Source organism: Rattus rattus, chromosome 6, assembly GCF_011064425.1.
Source record: "Rattus rattus isolate New Zealand chromosome 6, Rrattus_CSIRO_v1, whole genome shotgun sequence".
Lineage (NCBI taxonomy): Eukaryota > Metazoa > Chordata > Mammalia > Rodentia > Muridae > Rattus > Rattus rattus.
In genome coordinates, this window is record NC_046159.1 from 99,060,456 (window position 1) to 99,076,391 (window position 15,936).

Below are 15,936 nucleotides of genomic sequence, written 5' to 3' on the forward strand. Positions count from 1 at the left end.
TCCAGTTTAGCCTTTTTATGGTGTTGTTGAGTTTTTAAATTAGTTGGTCACTGGTTTTTTCCTCCTCTTGGGCTGCTCTCCTACTGTTTGGTTTTGTCCTTGTCTTATATATTAGGTTTATATTGGTTTATATCATTATATTTTGTTATTATTCCTTAGAAACCTGTTTGTTTTCCAATAAGAGGCAGAAAGGAGATGGATCTGGATGGGAGGTGACTTGGAGAAGAAATAGGAGGGGTAAACATGATCAGGATATATTATGTCTGAAATTTGTATTTTCAATAAAAGGAAAAAATACTTAGTAGTCTGATGTCCAATGTCCTTTGACTTTTGAGATTTTTTTCAGTCTCTCTGTGGAAAGTATATACCAATCCTTTCCCCTTTTGGAACTAGCAGGCTACTCTCTTTACTCCTGCATGTGGTTACCTTTCCAGTCTTAGGCATGTGTCCACATCCATGCCTTCACCAACACGTTTGGAAAGTAGAAACTTCCTAAGACATTCTATGTGCTCACTCTTCTCTTTCCCACACGTGGCCCAAGACAATACACCTGCCTTATTCTGTCTGGGCTCGCCTGTATCTCCTGAACTCAGTATGCTTGCTGGTATTTCCTTGGGCTTTGTTTCTCTGTGCTGTGGCCTGGAGATGCTTTCAAGGATCAGTTTAAGCAATCATAAAGCTCATGTCATATGTTTCCCCAGACCTGTGTCGGTCATGGTTAGACCAAGTATGGTGTCTAATAACTGAAAAATATATGGTTGACATATATTTTGTCTCTTAGTTCATTTTGGTTGGAAATAAAAAAAAACAATAATTTTTAAATTAAGATATAAAATGGATATTGCTTTAATACTTAACTCACATTTGCAACTGATGCTTTAATATTACTATTTGACTTGTAGTAGCCCAGGAAGCTTAATTGTTAAATGTTAAGAAATTTCACGAATTAGTTATTAAACTGTTGACAGTTTGAATCTGGCCTGATTGCAATATACACAATATTTGCAAAAGCTTTAAGTTCCATTTTTTTCTTCTTTTTGAAACCCCTTCTCCACACTCAATGCTAGAATACCAATGTGGTTTGGAAGTTTTTCTTTCTTTTTTTACCTGAATGATATATATTTTAATACTTCTTAAAGTGTATCCCTCCATCTTTTTCATGATTTTTAGTATTTTAAATTTTGCATGCCAAAGAAAGATTGATCAAATGTTTTGGAAGTTATTTCAATTGGAGCAAAATTTTAGATTTGTAGATTCTACTCTAAAATTGCTTTTTTTTTTTTTTTTTTGCCTAGACTCTGCTGCCTTTATTCAATTATACATTCTATGTCTTTATTCAGTTATAAATGCTGTTTCTTTTATTCTCTGGCTGTCTTTTAAAATATTTTAGCATGTTTATGGGGGTGAGGCACTTATGTGTAGTGGGTGTGTATGGAGGTCAAAGGTCAGTATGGGTGTCTTCTTCAGTTTCCTTTCATCTTAGTTATGAGACACAGTCTCGTTGAACCTAGATCTCACTGAATTACTGGGCTGGCTAACAGGTTCCAGGGATCCTCCTGTCATAACTTCCTCCCAGGGCAAGGATTATAGTCACACACTGCTTTACTCTCCTTTCCATGTATTTTGGGATTGAAGTCAGGTCTTTGGGATGGAAGCGCTTTACTGACTGACACATCTATCTGTTCCCTTTTAGTCTGTCATTTTTAAATTCTTATTCCATAGCTCAGTCAGCATGGAACTAATTTGGTTCTTTTTTTTTTTTTTTTTTTCCGGAGCTGGGGGACCGAACCCAGGGCCTTGCGCTTGCTAAGCAAGTGCTCTACCACTGAGCTAAATCCCCAACCCAGCATGGAACTAATTATGAAGCCCAAGTTAGTCCAAAGTTTCTTGAGATCTTCCTGCTTTAGTCTCCGTAGGGCTACAATTACAGCTGTATAGGACCATGCCTTACTCTCTGATACTTATTTATTTTTAAAGTTGTTAAAACTGAATTCAGGTTCCTATGCACACCATGCTAAGGAATCATGCTGCCACTCAGAGACAGCCTCAAGTACAAGACACTTGTTTCTTTCTTTCTTTCTTTGTCTTTCGATGTGGAAGCTAGGAAATAAAAAGAAATAAAAGGAAGGAGCCGGAGCCAAGATGTTCTCCTCAACCTCCCTCCCACCACACACTTCATAGTCCACTCAAGTTTCGAGTTCATAAGTGGATTAAACCATTGCTTATATCAGACCCCTTATGATTTATTCAATGCAGACACCTACAAATGTGTGTTTTAGTAATCAAGCCATCTCTTATTCTGATCAGTTTGACAGTATTTTGGCACTCTCAATATTATCTGACTTTAAGTTGTCTTAAAATTCAAGAGTGTTTAATTCTTTTTTATAGTTTTTTTTAACCCATTTTCATTCTACATGGTATCTATTACTTTATCTTTTTGTTACTCCTGAAATATCTAGTATGTTGTTAATCAAGTGAAATATATTTTCAAATCACAGTCCTTGCATTTTTCATTTAAAGGTATTTTATTTCAGACATTATTTTTCATACCTTCTATTAATGGCTACATTTTTTATCATGTTGAATGTATAACATGTATTAATGTTTAATAACCAATTCTATTGCTCTGTCATGTATAACACCCCTCAATCTGTCTCTATATAAGTGATTTTTCTTTGCTTATAAACAATATTTCCTCTCTTGCATATTTTTATTAAATGTCAAATATCTGAATTCTATACTGGGAATGTATAGAACTCTGAATTTTGTTTGGTGGTACAATAATGGAAACAAGGTGATATTTTCAAGTCTTACTTTAAAGGTTTTTAAGTCCTATCTAAAACCACCTTTCATACATGGCTAACCCTCCCATGGCTGGAGTAATATGCTTTTCAGGATTCCAGTTAGTGCTGGTTGAATGAGCAGCTCTCTCTATTCTTCCGTGTGACGGTGCCACCTCTTTCTTTTTGTCGAACTTGGAGTAGTCTGCTTGCTTACTCTCAGTGGATTCTCCCTAGCTGTGCCCAGTGTCTTCACACGCATTTGTTTATTAGAAGGACTGCAGAGTCTAGTGAAGATTCTCAGCTCTTATGGGACTCATTCTGCTCTGCTGCTTGTTCTGATCTGACCCCCAGACTCAAGTCATGACTCAGAGAGCCTGCTTGCCAGCAGGGGCACAGACACAGACACAAGGTCCTTGATGCCTCCCACAACAGTCTGGGGAGTTCTATTCAGAGATCTCTACTCAGGCAAAACTAGGATTCTTGGCTTCGGTACAAAAAAGACTTCTCAGGATGAGCCAGTGTAAATAGAGATAGAATTTATTGAGACTTTTTCAGTAGATTATAAACATGAAGCTTGAGAAAGAAGAAGGCTCTGGAGCAGTGAGTGACACATTGCAAAGCTGGGTGTGAGTTTCTTAAAGAGTCTTACTGTATTGTCTTCAGAATAGCCATAAGTACCATTCTGTTGGATTTTGAGGCTGTTAGAATTATTTCTGAGGAAACTAAATGACAGAGTAGGGTGCTGACAAGATTGCTGTTGATGAGGTAAATGTTTAGGTCACAGAGATGCAGGGAGCGAGAACAGCTTCCCTACAAACAAGGTTTATTTGAAACTCACAGAAACTGTGAGACAGGAATGCGGCCCTACTATACAAGTCACATATATTCATGTCATTAGCCTGGGTCACTGTTATTTTAGCATAACATATTTAGATATGAAACAAATATTCTATGCCAGTCACCCTCACAGCAAATGCTACTTGTGCTAGAACTTTTGCTTCTAAACTGGTGAGAAGCTTCCCCCTGATTCCTTAATGAGGGCTGACTTGTTTTCTTCCCATGTCTCCTTACTTCTCCCTGTCTTTCTGTACTACCTCATATGATGTTTGGTTTGGGTTTCTCTTTATATATTCCGGCCTAAGAAAATACCTCATAGCCTCCGGATGGAGCTTCTTTCTCTTCTTTTCTGCCATGGATTGTGGTCTGCTCCATCTACTGTCCAAGACCTAGAACCAGTCTCATGAGCACTTCGAAACCTTCTTCAGCTTCTAGAAGCTACCTACAGTCTTTAGCTCAGACCCATCTCCTATTTTCAAAACCAGTAGTCTAACACCCCTCTACCCTCTGTCCTTGACGGCATTTCTTTTTCTCCTGCTTTCCTCAGCCATGTTCAAGGATTGAGTATATTGGATACACTAGAAAATTTTGGATAGATGCCCTAATTTAAGGCAATCTCATAAGATACCTTAATCTCTTCTTTCTTATTGATGTAAATAAGTTCAGGTTCTTGGGATTTAGGGTGTGGATGTCTTTGGGAGGCCACCATTCCACTTGTCACATGGCATGTCTGCTTTCTAGGCTCTAGCCAGTGTGACACGTCAGGGCATAGGACTTTGTTTCTCTACCCAGAAAATAATCACAAGTGTCTTCTGGTCTCAGGACTGAGCTTCATCTCTCTTTCTAGACTTTACCCGGTTAAGACTCATAAGCAAATAGAAGAAGATTACTGTAGTCTATTTTGTGGTTCTTTCATAGAATACCACAAGCAAGTACTTTATAATGTGCAGAAATTTATTTGTTTATTACTCTGGAGGTTGCTGAATCTACGATTAAGGGTCTGGTATGTAGAAGAGAAAGCCTTCTTGTTGTAATGTTTCATGGTAGATGTGCAAGGAGAAAAATAGGAGGGGAAAGGAAATAACAAAAGAGGGACAGCAAGAACCAGGGAAGGAGAGGAGCAAAGGGAAGTAGAGAGAGGAGAAGGAGAGAGGAAATATGAAAAGATGGGGGAGAGAGGAAGAGGGAAGGAGGGAGCAGGAGAGGGAGAGACAGAGGACACACCAAGCTCAGCTTTTTTAAGGGAATTATTCCCACCATAACAGGATTAATTCATCTTAAAGGCCAAGCCTTCCTGATTGAACCACACTTGAAGGTTTTTATCACTGCAGTAGTGATTACGTTTTTTGTTCTTATGCCTTGGAGGGCATATGCAAGCCACAACAGGGAATTCTGACACATGACACTGACTGACTCCCCACCCCCTTCCATAAGCTGTAGTAATTTTTAACTCTTGTAGAGGAAAGAAGAGATGTTCCAAATTTATTGTTTAGACATAAAATGTAGAAGTCATAATAAGAAGATGACTAATAAGGCCAGTCTCCTCATGTGAAGCTTATCAGATCAGATCCGTAGTAATTAAGAATCAAGTCTAGCATAGTGTGAGGCAGAAGCCCAAGAAGGTGGCAAAGGAATTTCAAAGGAGGTTTGTTAGAGAAATGGCAAATTTCTCTACCTACAAATGCCTTGAAAGGTTAAGGAGAGAGCAGGCCACAGGTCAAACCAGCCTCTGATTACCTAGTCTAGTCAACACCTCATTGGGACTAGATGTGGCCCGACCCTTCCTTTCCAAAACCCTGTAGCTACAGAGCCTAGAGATCACATCCCCAGCAACAGATGAATGCCTTGAATGACTGAATGAATCAGCAGCATTGCAGATGGTGACAGAGAAGGAAGAGAGCTTTTTTTCCCCTAAGACATCAGCCATATGGAAGGAGCTTCAAGCTAGAATTGTGATAATGATCAGGATTTAGGAGCCAGCTGGTTCTTCTGATCTGACTGATGCAGCTCCTCTCCCCCACTCTGCTGGTTCACACTAAAGGAGGAAGGCTGTGTTGTTTCTACACTTGGCAGTGACACTGAGCTTGTGACCAACGGATTATATCAGGTCTCATGGGCTAGGACAGCACCTGAACCTGCCACTCTAAGGAAAATATGATGAGGTCCCACTGAAAGCAAGAACAATTAATTCACTTTTCCCTAATGCCCCTATCTCCCTCCCCTCCTCTCTGTGCTTAGTCCTCATTCAAGGGCCTATTAGTGGGTTTACCCCGCCCCCTAAATACTAATCCAGGAACATAAAAAGAACAGTGACACAAACAAACAAAGGCAGTCAAAGACAGTATGTGTGTATGTTATCGTTGGTCCAGTCCCCCAACTCTTGGCTCACATATATATCTTATCCAGTTCTAGCAAAAGATTTATACAAACTGAGATTGAGCAATTTTTCAAACAGCATTAGCTTCCTGCATGGCCTGTAGCTATTTTTCATCATCTTTCTAAGTGTTTATTGCATGCACACTATGTGTATCACTTGCTTTCTCAGTAAAATAAATATTGTTAAGAGGGTTAATTAGACTTAGGAAAGATGAAACAAACAACCAAAACACTGTCTTCGTAAATGTGGTGCACTCGGATGTAAGCAACGGAAGCCATCTGAAGGAAGAGCTCCAATTTTAACTCATGCTTTCGCAGCAACAGCGCCCATAACAAATGCATTAGGTCACCAGACCCCGATGAAGTGATGAGGCACTTCAAACAGCTCATTCGATTCAGGCTTAACCTCCCTGGTTGGCTACACCTACTGTTGCCTTTTCCAGGTCCTCACTTTAAACCACTCTCCCACATCTAAGATTGAATAATTGTTTTATAAATGAATGCTTCAGAGAACAAAGAACCGCACAAGTGAGGTTCCAAGGGACCAGTTGGCTGTCCTCCAAGCATCGCAGGGTGCTATGCCTCATCTCAGTGGAATGGAGCTCTCCAACAACCCTTTAGATCTTCCCCCTCAGCTCAGCACCCTTGCACTTCTTGGGTCTCTGTCATCTTCAGCTTTTACCTGCCAGGTAACTCCCTGGCAGGTGACTCTTTGCGTCTTTGCTGCTGCTTGCTTGGGCTTTAAATGCCATGTTTGTAAGAGTGCTTGCTGTGTGTCAGGCAAAACATATCTTTGAGCCATTTGTTGGTGTTGTAGTCCTTCTCACTAGGTATTACTTGTCATATGTTAAATGTGAGACTAGCAAGGATCAGAGTTAGCACAGGCTTCCTACACAGCGAGAGGAATGAACTACATTATTGACCTAGACTCATCTAATTGCAAGGCCTTGTGGTATGTTGTAACCAAAGGGGAAAAAAAAAAAGATCTAGATGGGTCTTTGGAGGCACATGGAACATGGAGACGAGCTTTGATCCTTTTAGTAGTCAATTCTGCCTGTCCGGATCTCTAGTCTACCTACCAATGATGAAAAGGATGTGGTCATTCTCCTGTTGGATGACTGACATAATAGGTTCCTTTACTCAGAACCTTTCTCCTTTGAAAACTCCAGAGACCTAAAATCACTTGAGCTGTTATCTGTCTTTATGTCTCTCCTTTCTAGCCATGTAGGTGACATATCCTGGCTTTGATTAAATTCCCCTATCATTAGCTCACTAGCAATAGTTGCTGGGATAATCAAAGACACCCAGGAGCACCTACAGAGCTACCCCTTGTTTGCCGGTAACTAATGAATCATTAACCATATTTACATACCAGAACATCAGCAGGATTGCAATAACGCTAACAAGTGCCAAGCACAGCTGGTTCCCAGGGAGGGTGGGGGATGATTCACCACCTGCTTAAGAAGCCCAGCCTCATTTCCTCCCCAGCTCAAGGGGATCTAATCTTCCACTCTGGCAGCCCGACTTGAGGTAGGAGGAACCTGTGCATCTCTGGCCTACAAGAGGAAGTACAAGTGCGAGCAGACAAGCCTAGACAAAGACCATCCTGAACTATGCTCTACTCTCTCCTTGCCTTTCTCCTAGGCATGCTCTTGGGTGGGTGCTCTTCCCCCTCGAAAGCCAGACTTTGAATCTTTGCTCCCATTCCTATACCTTTAACTTCGATTCTTTGCTGCTGGCTTGCTTCTCTTGACCACCGTCCTTCAATTACTGAGATACACCTGGGCATTTCACTCTATTTCACTATTGACTCTCAGTTTTGTATCTCTTCGAAAGGATTTGTCTCTCCTTGCTCTGTAATATTTTTCATCCTTGGATTTTCCAGTGTACTCCCTGGGATTGATTCCATGTAATACTCTCACAAGGGAAGGCAACCAGGCTGGGTTTTGCGTGTGTAGTGTGTGTGTGTGTGCGTGTGTTTGTGTTTGTGTGTGTGTTTCTTCTCTAATGGCTCCTCTCTCTCTCTCTCTCTCTCTCTCTCTCTCTATATATATATATATATATATATATATATACACACACACACACACACACACACACATATATATATATATATATATATATATATATATATATCCTTTTTCTTTTTTTACAGGTGTTAGTGCTCAGACTATCCATCAATGGCCAGCTGTCAAGGTCCAGGCTGTGGGCAGTCCACTCTCTCTGGAGTGCACCGTAAAGGGGACATCAAACCCCAACCTTTACTGGTACTGGCAGGCTCCAGGAGGGACCCTCCAGCAACTCTTCTACTCTATTAATGTTGGCCAGTCAGAATTGGTGGTGCAGCGGAACCTCTCAGCCTCCAGGCCCAAGAGTGAACAGTTCATCCTGAGCACCGAGAAGTTACTCCTCACTCACTCTGGCTTCTACCTCTGTGCCTGGAGTCTCACACTGAGTGGGGTGGGGCAGACCTCTGTGCAAAAACCACACCCTCTCTTTAGTGCTACCTCCCTTGCTAGGAACCCTCACTAGGATTAGGTGGAGGAGGTTTGCCACTGAATTTCTGGCTGGTAGCCAAGTTGAAGTCTGGAAAACAACATGATTCAAGTTAGAAGTCTCCAAAGAAATTTATTAAACGCTTTATCAGTGACTCACATATGCAGAACCCGTGAGTTGCCTACACATAATGAGCTTTCCAGTTTGTAATGTCTGGTAGTAGGATATTGTACTCCAGTCCTTACAGCATGTTACTGTTTTTAAAAAACACTCTCCACTTAATCCAAATTACTATTGAGCTACACTGGGCATGCTCATGGACGTATGTGGCTGAGAAAAGTGGGATCTACTTGTATCTGTACCATCTGTATCTGTATCTGATGCCAGGTAGACTGATGAACAGGTAAGAGAATCTCATGTAACTCAATTAGTTAATTTCACTTCTGGGAGTATCACCATCATTCATCTTTCTGCTGAGGCTAGAAGGTTTATAGAGGCTGAGACCCAAGACATTAATCAGGGAGGAACAAGATGTCATTAGACAGCTATGCGAGATAAAAAATTAACATAAAAAGGTCCTTAGTATTTTGACTAATGTCAAATGTTAAAGTTAATATGGAAAATATTTATTCAGGAATTATGACTGCATCTTGGGTTTTGTGGTTGTTTGTTTATTTTGTTCGACATAAAATTCTACTATTTAGTCTGTGCTTGCCTCAAATTTGAAGCAATCCTCCTGCCTCAGCCTAATAAGCATGTGTTACCAGGTCCGATAGTGGTCTTATTGTCGTTTCAACTTCCCAGTTCTTTTGTTTCTCCTCCATTCTCTTGTAGCAAAACAGGGAGAAGACAGATGGATGGTGGCATAAGAAATACAGGAGTCTGAAGGTAAAGAGGAAGAGTGTGTGTGTGTGTGTGTGTGTGTGTGTGTGTGTGTGTGTGTGTGTGTGTGTGTGATAGAAAGGTTAAAATGGAACAGTGATTAGGATGGAAATGAAGAAGAGGAAAAGACTGATGTGAATAGTTGGAAAGAAATGTACTGGTTACCTTGGCAACTGAAATTTCTTTAACCCTCACTCCTCCCTAGACCGTATTCCTAAAAGGGAATTTCTCCCTAATGTCCCCTTCCTCCACAAGAGGGCACACGAAGTCTTAAAATCCTCTGTTCCTGGCATTACACACTTACCTAGAATGATTCTGATGTATCTTTATTTTCAATCTCATTAGATAAATGTACAGAGGAAAAATAAAAAGAAGAGAGATACTGAGTGATCAGTATCCCATGGCAATGTCCAAAGGATAACCTAAGTGTAAAGTGACCAGGATACAGAGAGCCATCATAAAGATCAAAACAATGAAGTATATTAAAGATGGTGCTAGGCAAAGCCACAAGTAAAATATTTGGCTTCAAGTCTAGATTTCCTAGTTTCTAAGACCTGAGGGCAGTTATGTAGTCTTTTTAGCTCTCATTTTCTTCATCAGCAAATGTTACCTCTGTGGATTGTTAGATATTAAACGAGATCATAGTTTGCAAGTACTATTACAAAGTCTAATTTTTGGCAGGTGTCCTTTTTTTCTCTGGAAGCTTACAAAGCACTTTGACTGTAGCGCCTCCAAATCACCTCATTTTAAAACATTTAAACAGAAAATATGTGACAAACATGACAATGCTAAATTTGCATTATGTGGCAAACCCATGCCAATTGTCTCATGGGCTGTCTGCTCTGAATTTGATCCTAGAACATTCCTGTTGGAACTCTAGGCAGCCTCAGGGTCTGTCTTCAAAGAGAAAGATCACATGTGTTGCCACTAATCAGGCAGAACTAACTTTAAACTGTGAGATTAGGCAAGTTTAGAAAACTTGCCTTAGAAGGAGAAACAATTTTAGCTAGGTTTAGTACAGTGTCATCCAAACGAGAGGATTGCTTGAATAGAAACACAGAGATCTCAGTGTCTTTAAAGTCTTGGAAACAGCAAATGAGAAAAAAAATTCCCAGTGATGGCTTAGGGGTCACTGAGCATAGCTGTAGACAAGAAAAGGCTGTTTAAGGGGAGTCTTGAAAACCATGTACATACACTAGAGCAAGTCATTATACTACATTTAGTTATCTGCCTCTATTTATGTATAAGGATCCTGTTGCCATAACTGTTTCCATAGCACCCAGAACCCAAAACCTCAGTCACTATAACTCTAGGGAAAACAGTAAGGCACTTCAGGATGGCATATCCTAATTGTAGATGCCACCTGCTGCCAACATCAATGTCATGTTTCTGGTTAAATGTGGTTCCTTTTCTAGGAGACCTGCAGGGACCCTGATTTTGACTTTGACTTGATAGATGTGCCAAGATAACTATTTCCAAATATATCCTTTCCCAATTTTCACACACAGGATGCTGAGGATCACAGAAGTCAGAGAAACTCCCCTCAAGGATTTAAGGCATCATGGGGTTGACTTGGGTCTCTTGACTGTTTCTAGAAGGTATAAAAGGAGCTGACACTAAAACTGGGCTACTTCCTATGATTTCTCAGGATTATGTGATTTGGTTGAATGTGTGAAGGGCAGTTAATGAACTGCTGGTATAAAGCAGGTTTGGCTTGTGGATTTTGTGACTTCCCATTTCCTAATTTGAGAGTTTCTGGAGGTCTGTCTTTCCATTCTTTCCTGTGTTGTATATAGATTTCCCCCTCATCTTTCCCACCTGGGTCAGGAAATACAAAACACATTAACTTTGCAGCCTTTACTCACAGAGGATATACCACAGTGAAAGCTAGCCAATGAATGCAGGACAGACAGCAGTTCACATGTCAAGAGATTATCTGTTTTGCATTCTGTTAATTACTTAGACTCTGTTCCTGTGACTCATTATATGAATGGGCTCTCATTACATTAGTAGAAGGAAATAGAAGATACTTGTGAAGAGAGGTTGGCTGGAGTTGGGGGTAGGTGGGAAGGGGAAGTGATGTGGGGACAGAGGAACCCTAATGAGGTCAGAGCAGTTATTGCACCTGTCTCCAGGGTGCATACTGCAGGCTTTTGTTTCCTGTGTGACTTCCAGCAGATGTTGGGTAGGGTAGATGGGGGGCTTGAGCTGAGATACATGGATTCCCCTTTAGAGACCCTCCTCTTCCCTCTTGTCATCCTCACTGTCATGGTGATAGTTAGAGGCAGAGGTAGAGAGAACTACATGAGAAGGGTTTGGAGGCAGGATGTGGCGAGTGTGGTTCCCAAAATGCTCAGAATGTGGGTGAGTGGAGGAGCTTTCACAAGCACCCCAGATGTAGGACCTGGTAAATGTCAAACCACATCCTGTTGTGACTCCCTGAGATGAAGCTAGGGCAGGTGGCCGTTCTTACTTGATGCTGATGTTACTTAGAGATAAACAGCCAGAAACTGGGGTGAGATACTTCTAACCCCTTCCCCCATTGTCTGCAGGAACCTAAAAGTCCCAGCATGCACCTCTTCACTTGCTGATGTTCGATGGATGAGAAGCAGTTTTTCTTAACACTATTTTCTTAGTGTGGTCCTATACCTCTTTGCTGGAAGAGGTTAAGGAAGTAAGTATTAGGGGTCCCATTGTGCCTGGTTAACTGGAGGACTCAAGATCAGCACTGTCTCACAGCACTGCAGGTCGGATTCCTTTTAAGACATATCAAAACGTGTGTGTTTGGAGCTGGGAAGGACTTAGATTCCTCCACTTACTGTTCTGTCAGTGCTACTAGGCCTGCAGAATTTTCACTAATAACCACTAAGTAGAGCCCGAAGGCTCATTATGGAGCTCCTTGGTTCACAGGAATTGAGAGGATCTGGAAAGCTGGAGATGTTAAATGTGTTTTGCAGCTCGGGCTAGAGGAGGGGAAGAGCTAATTCTCCAAGTTTTAGCAGATCCTTGACTCCAGGCAGAGTTCAGAGAACATGTGCTCCATATCAAGCTGAGATGTTGCTCTGATTTTGTGAATCCTTGTATAAGATTAAGTAAGGTGAGATGATCCCATCTAAGAGTGTGAGGATGGAGGGATAAATATAATGGAATACAGAATTAGAATCTTGTAGAGGCTTGGTAAGTTTGGAAGATGTACTAAAGAAATGCGAGAGAATCAAGGTACTTTTTTGTTTCCCGCACACCCTCACAGACAGAAAAGCAATAATTTGCACACATAGAGGGGTTATATGACTCAGATGCAGCACATGTGTGAAAGAACTAGACCTTTGAGTCATAACTGATCTCTGAGTCGATGGCAGGATGTAGATACCAAAAGCTAAAAAGTTACCCCAAGCAAATGATACCTAAGAAAACAAACAGCGGGCATAACTAACTCCCTCTTTACCCTATGTAGGTCAGAACCCACCTGGTGTTGAGTCCTTTCTGAATACAGTGCTTTCAGGGGGATAGAAGGATAAAAGTGAGCTGAAATGTTTTTATAACAAAATAACTGATCCACGAGGAGAAAGAAATGCTCAGAACTGTGCATTTGAGGGGGAAAAAAAAAGAGAAAACTGGCAATGTTGAGCCTGGAAAATGTATTTAAGTGAACATAAATTACAGCACTTGATAGTTATTACCCTGTGCTGAGAACTGTAGATATTGTGTGGATTGATTAACCGGTTGTGATTGAGTCCATTTAACACGATGAGAGGCGGAGTCTTCGGTGGCCACTTGCTTAGAATCACATAGCTGGGAAAATGTAGAAATGAAGCCCAAATCTAGACTTTGTGGCTTTAAAGTCTATGTTCATTTTAGTCACGGTTCTTAAAGTGAAGATTTGTAGGGTTTAAATAGTGGTCTTTACAAGCTCCAACTGCCTTCTGAAACTCTCTTAGGGGAACAGAATTATACTCTGAGAAAGATATGCACAGTAAAAGTCATAGATATTTAAACAGGCAGCAAGTGCTCATAGAGCTGCCCAGGGGATGAAGAGCTTATTCAGACAAGTGAGAATTCTTTGGGGACTTCGGAAGAGTAGGAGGATTCAGTGCTATGCTGTTGTTACTGTTCTTAACATGTAGATGGTTTGTGATACCAGGTCCGATAAAGACCAAGCCATTGTACAGTGAATGCATAGAGTTGTAATCGCTAAGGAGTCCTTAAACTTGGGCCCAATGTCACTGTTTCCAAACTCATCACTTATATCAGCGATGGTTATAACAAGGTGAGTGTCTTGGCTTTTGGCATGGTTTCTTTATCAAGACACTCTTACATCCATAGATGAGAGCTGAAATTAGTTTCCTAAAAATCTGATGAAACTTTGGAAGCAGACACAATAGTTGGACCATTTTAACTCCATTTGATGACCAACAGATGGTGTTTATTCTTTTATTAGGTAACTTTTACCTCCAGGCTGCCTGCTTCAGGAAACAGGTATAAGAGATGAAAGGCTATGTGTAGACAGAGAAGGTAAATATGTAGCTGGGGCTTAAGTAATGGAACTAGTGAACTGAATATGTCTTATCCATTGAGAGCTGATGTTTCAGGTAAGATCTAACGCTGTGATAATAAATCTTAAGGAGAGGCCGATTAATAGGAATTGTTAGGAAATGAAGCTTTCAAAGCCCAACAGTGAATACTGTAGTAGGGAGAGCTCCATGAATTTCTGATCTACAAATACATGGAGAGAAAGGCTTTCAGAGGTAGAGGAAAATATACAACCTAACACTATGACATTTGGGTCCAAATTTCCTGAGTATACTAAAAACTGACCTGTGGCCACCCTTCTATTCCTCAGCACTGTAAATGAATCTAAATCCAGACATGCTGATATTTGTGTTTTATTACAGAACTTCACCAGGAGAGACCAAGAACAAATCCTCCACTTCCACAACTATTCCTGGTCAGAGTGACTTCATGAAACACTCATATAGATCATGTAGGATCGTGAATCACACAGTTCTCTCTGGGCCACTACAAAGAAGAAAAATGGGGAAATGGCTCAAAGCAAGAAGTGAGGGATCCATGGAATTACATCAATTCTTTTTTTCTTTTCTCTTAACTGCTTTCTTAAGAAAGACTAAACCTTTGTCTTCTAGACGATCCTCCAGACTCCTGAAGCATCTCCCTTCCTTAAGTTGATGAAGCTGACAAAACATTGAGTACTGTAGTGGGAAGATCTCCATGAACACTGGTGCCAATAGGAAAATTCCTGTGGCTAAATGGAATCAACTCCAGGGCTATCCACACAGGAATCCTTTTGCTTTCCTCAAAATAAATTATCATCATTACATGACTTCCAGATATTTTCCTTATCTGTCATAATTGACAGATCTATAATGGCTGTAAGTCAGTTTCCCTGTGCTACCTATAAAAACTCATCTGTTTTTCATGACATTGTAAGAACTTGGGAACCTTCAGGAGTTGTTTTAGGGAGTATTTTCTGCAATTTTCTTCAGCCAGTAAGCATCATCTGCCTCCACACTGTGGCCACTTGTAGAGTCTACCATGGACCCTGTCTTACATTCTACCTGCCTTACTGAAAAACAAGTCATATCAGACCTGAGTCCAGAACAAGTGGAACTCTTCAGATCAATGAAGAATCTCTCTAGTGTTTCGCCTTTGCAAAAATAACTCTGGGCTCAACTGATGTTTCAGAATCTCTACCCTGAGATGTCCTTTGCTCTGGTCTTATCAGAATAGTCAGGGTTCATTCTCTGGATCCCAAAATCACTAGTCTTCAGTATCTTTTTTGCACTCACTTGTTTTAGATCCTACAACAAACATTATAAACATCTCCACCTTAGCAGTTCTGCCCAGCTTACACTCAGCGGGAATGAAATGATTCCTAGTTTGGTCTAAAAGGATCCACTTTGATTATAGAGACAGAGACAGGAGAGCTCAACTTCTGAGTGCTATGAGTGTTGCAAATTGTTATTTGGAGCAGACAAGGACATTGCAGTTAATACTTGGAGAGAGACCTGGATCCTTCCCTTAGTCATGCACAGGGTTGGATGGGGTGAGGTAGAGTTTGTAACTTCATCTCTGTTATGTCCCCTGGACTGAGAGAATAAACTACTTCTGGCCTTGTGTCTTTCAAACACAATACCTGTTGTAAAACAGTAGATTATCAGTCTGGGCTCTATAAGTTCCATCCCACAGCTTCCCATTTTTAAATATTCCTGCTTTCCACATCCCCCACCCCAAAACAAAACAAAAAAACCAGTCACCAAGCCTTCAGACCCAATTATCTCCCACATGGGGTTATCTTCGCCCCACCTACATGCTAGTTTAGTGCTAAGAGTTGCTTAGCCCTTTACAGATGTGTTTATTCACACCCTATTCTCTAAAACCCCTCCCAAATCTATCCTTTCTGGTCCGAACAGCACCCACACTTTCTCAAAAGCATTTGCTTACTCCTCTCACATACTTATCTTTCCATCACATATGAGAATAGAAACACCACATGTGTGTCATTGTCTCCATAGGTCTAGGGAGTGGAAAACATCTTTTCTTGAAT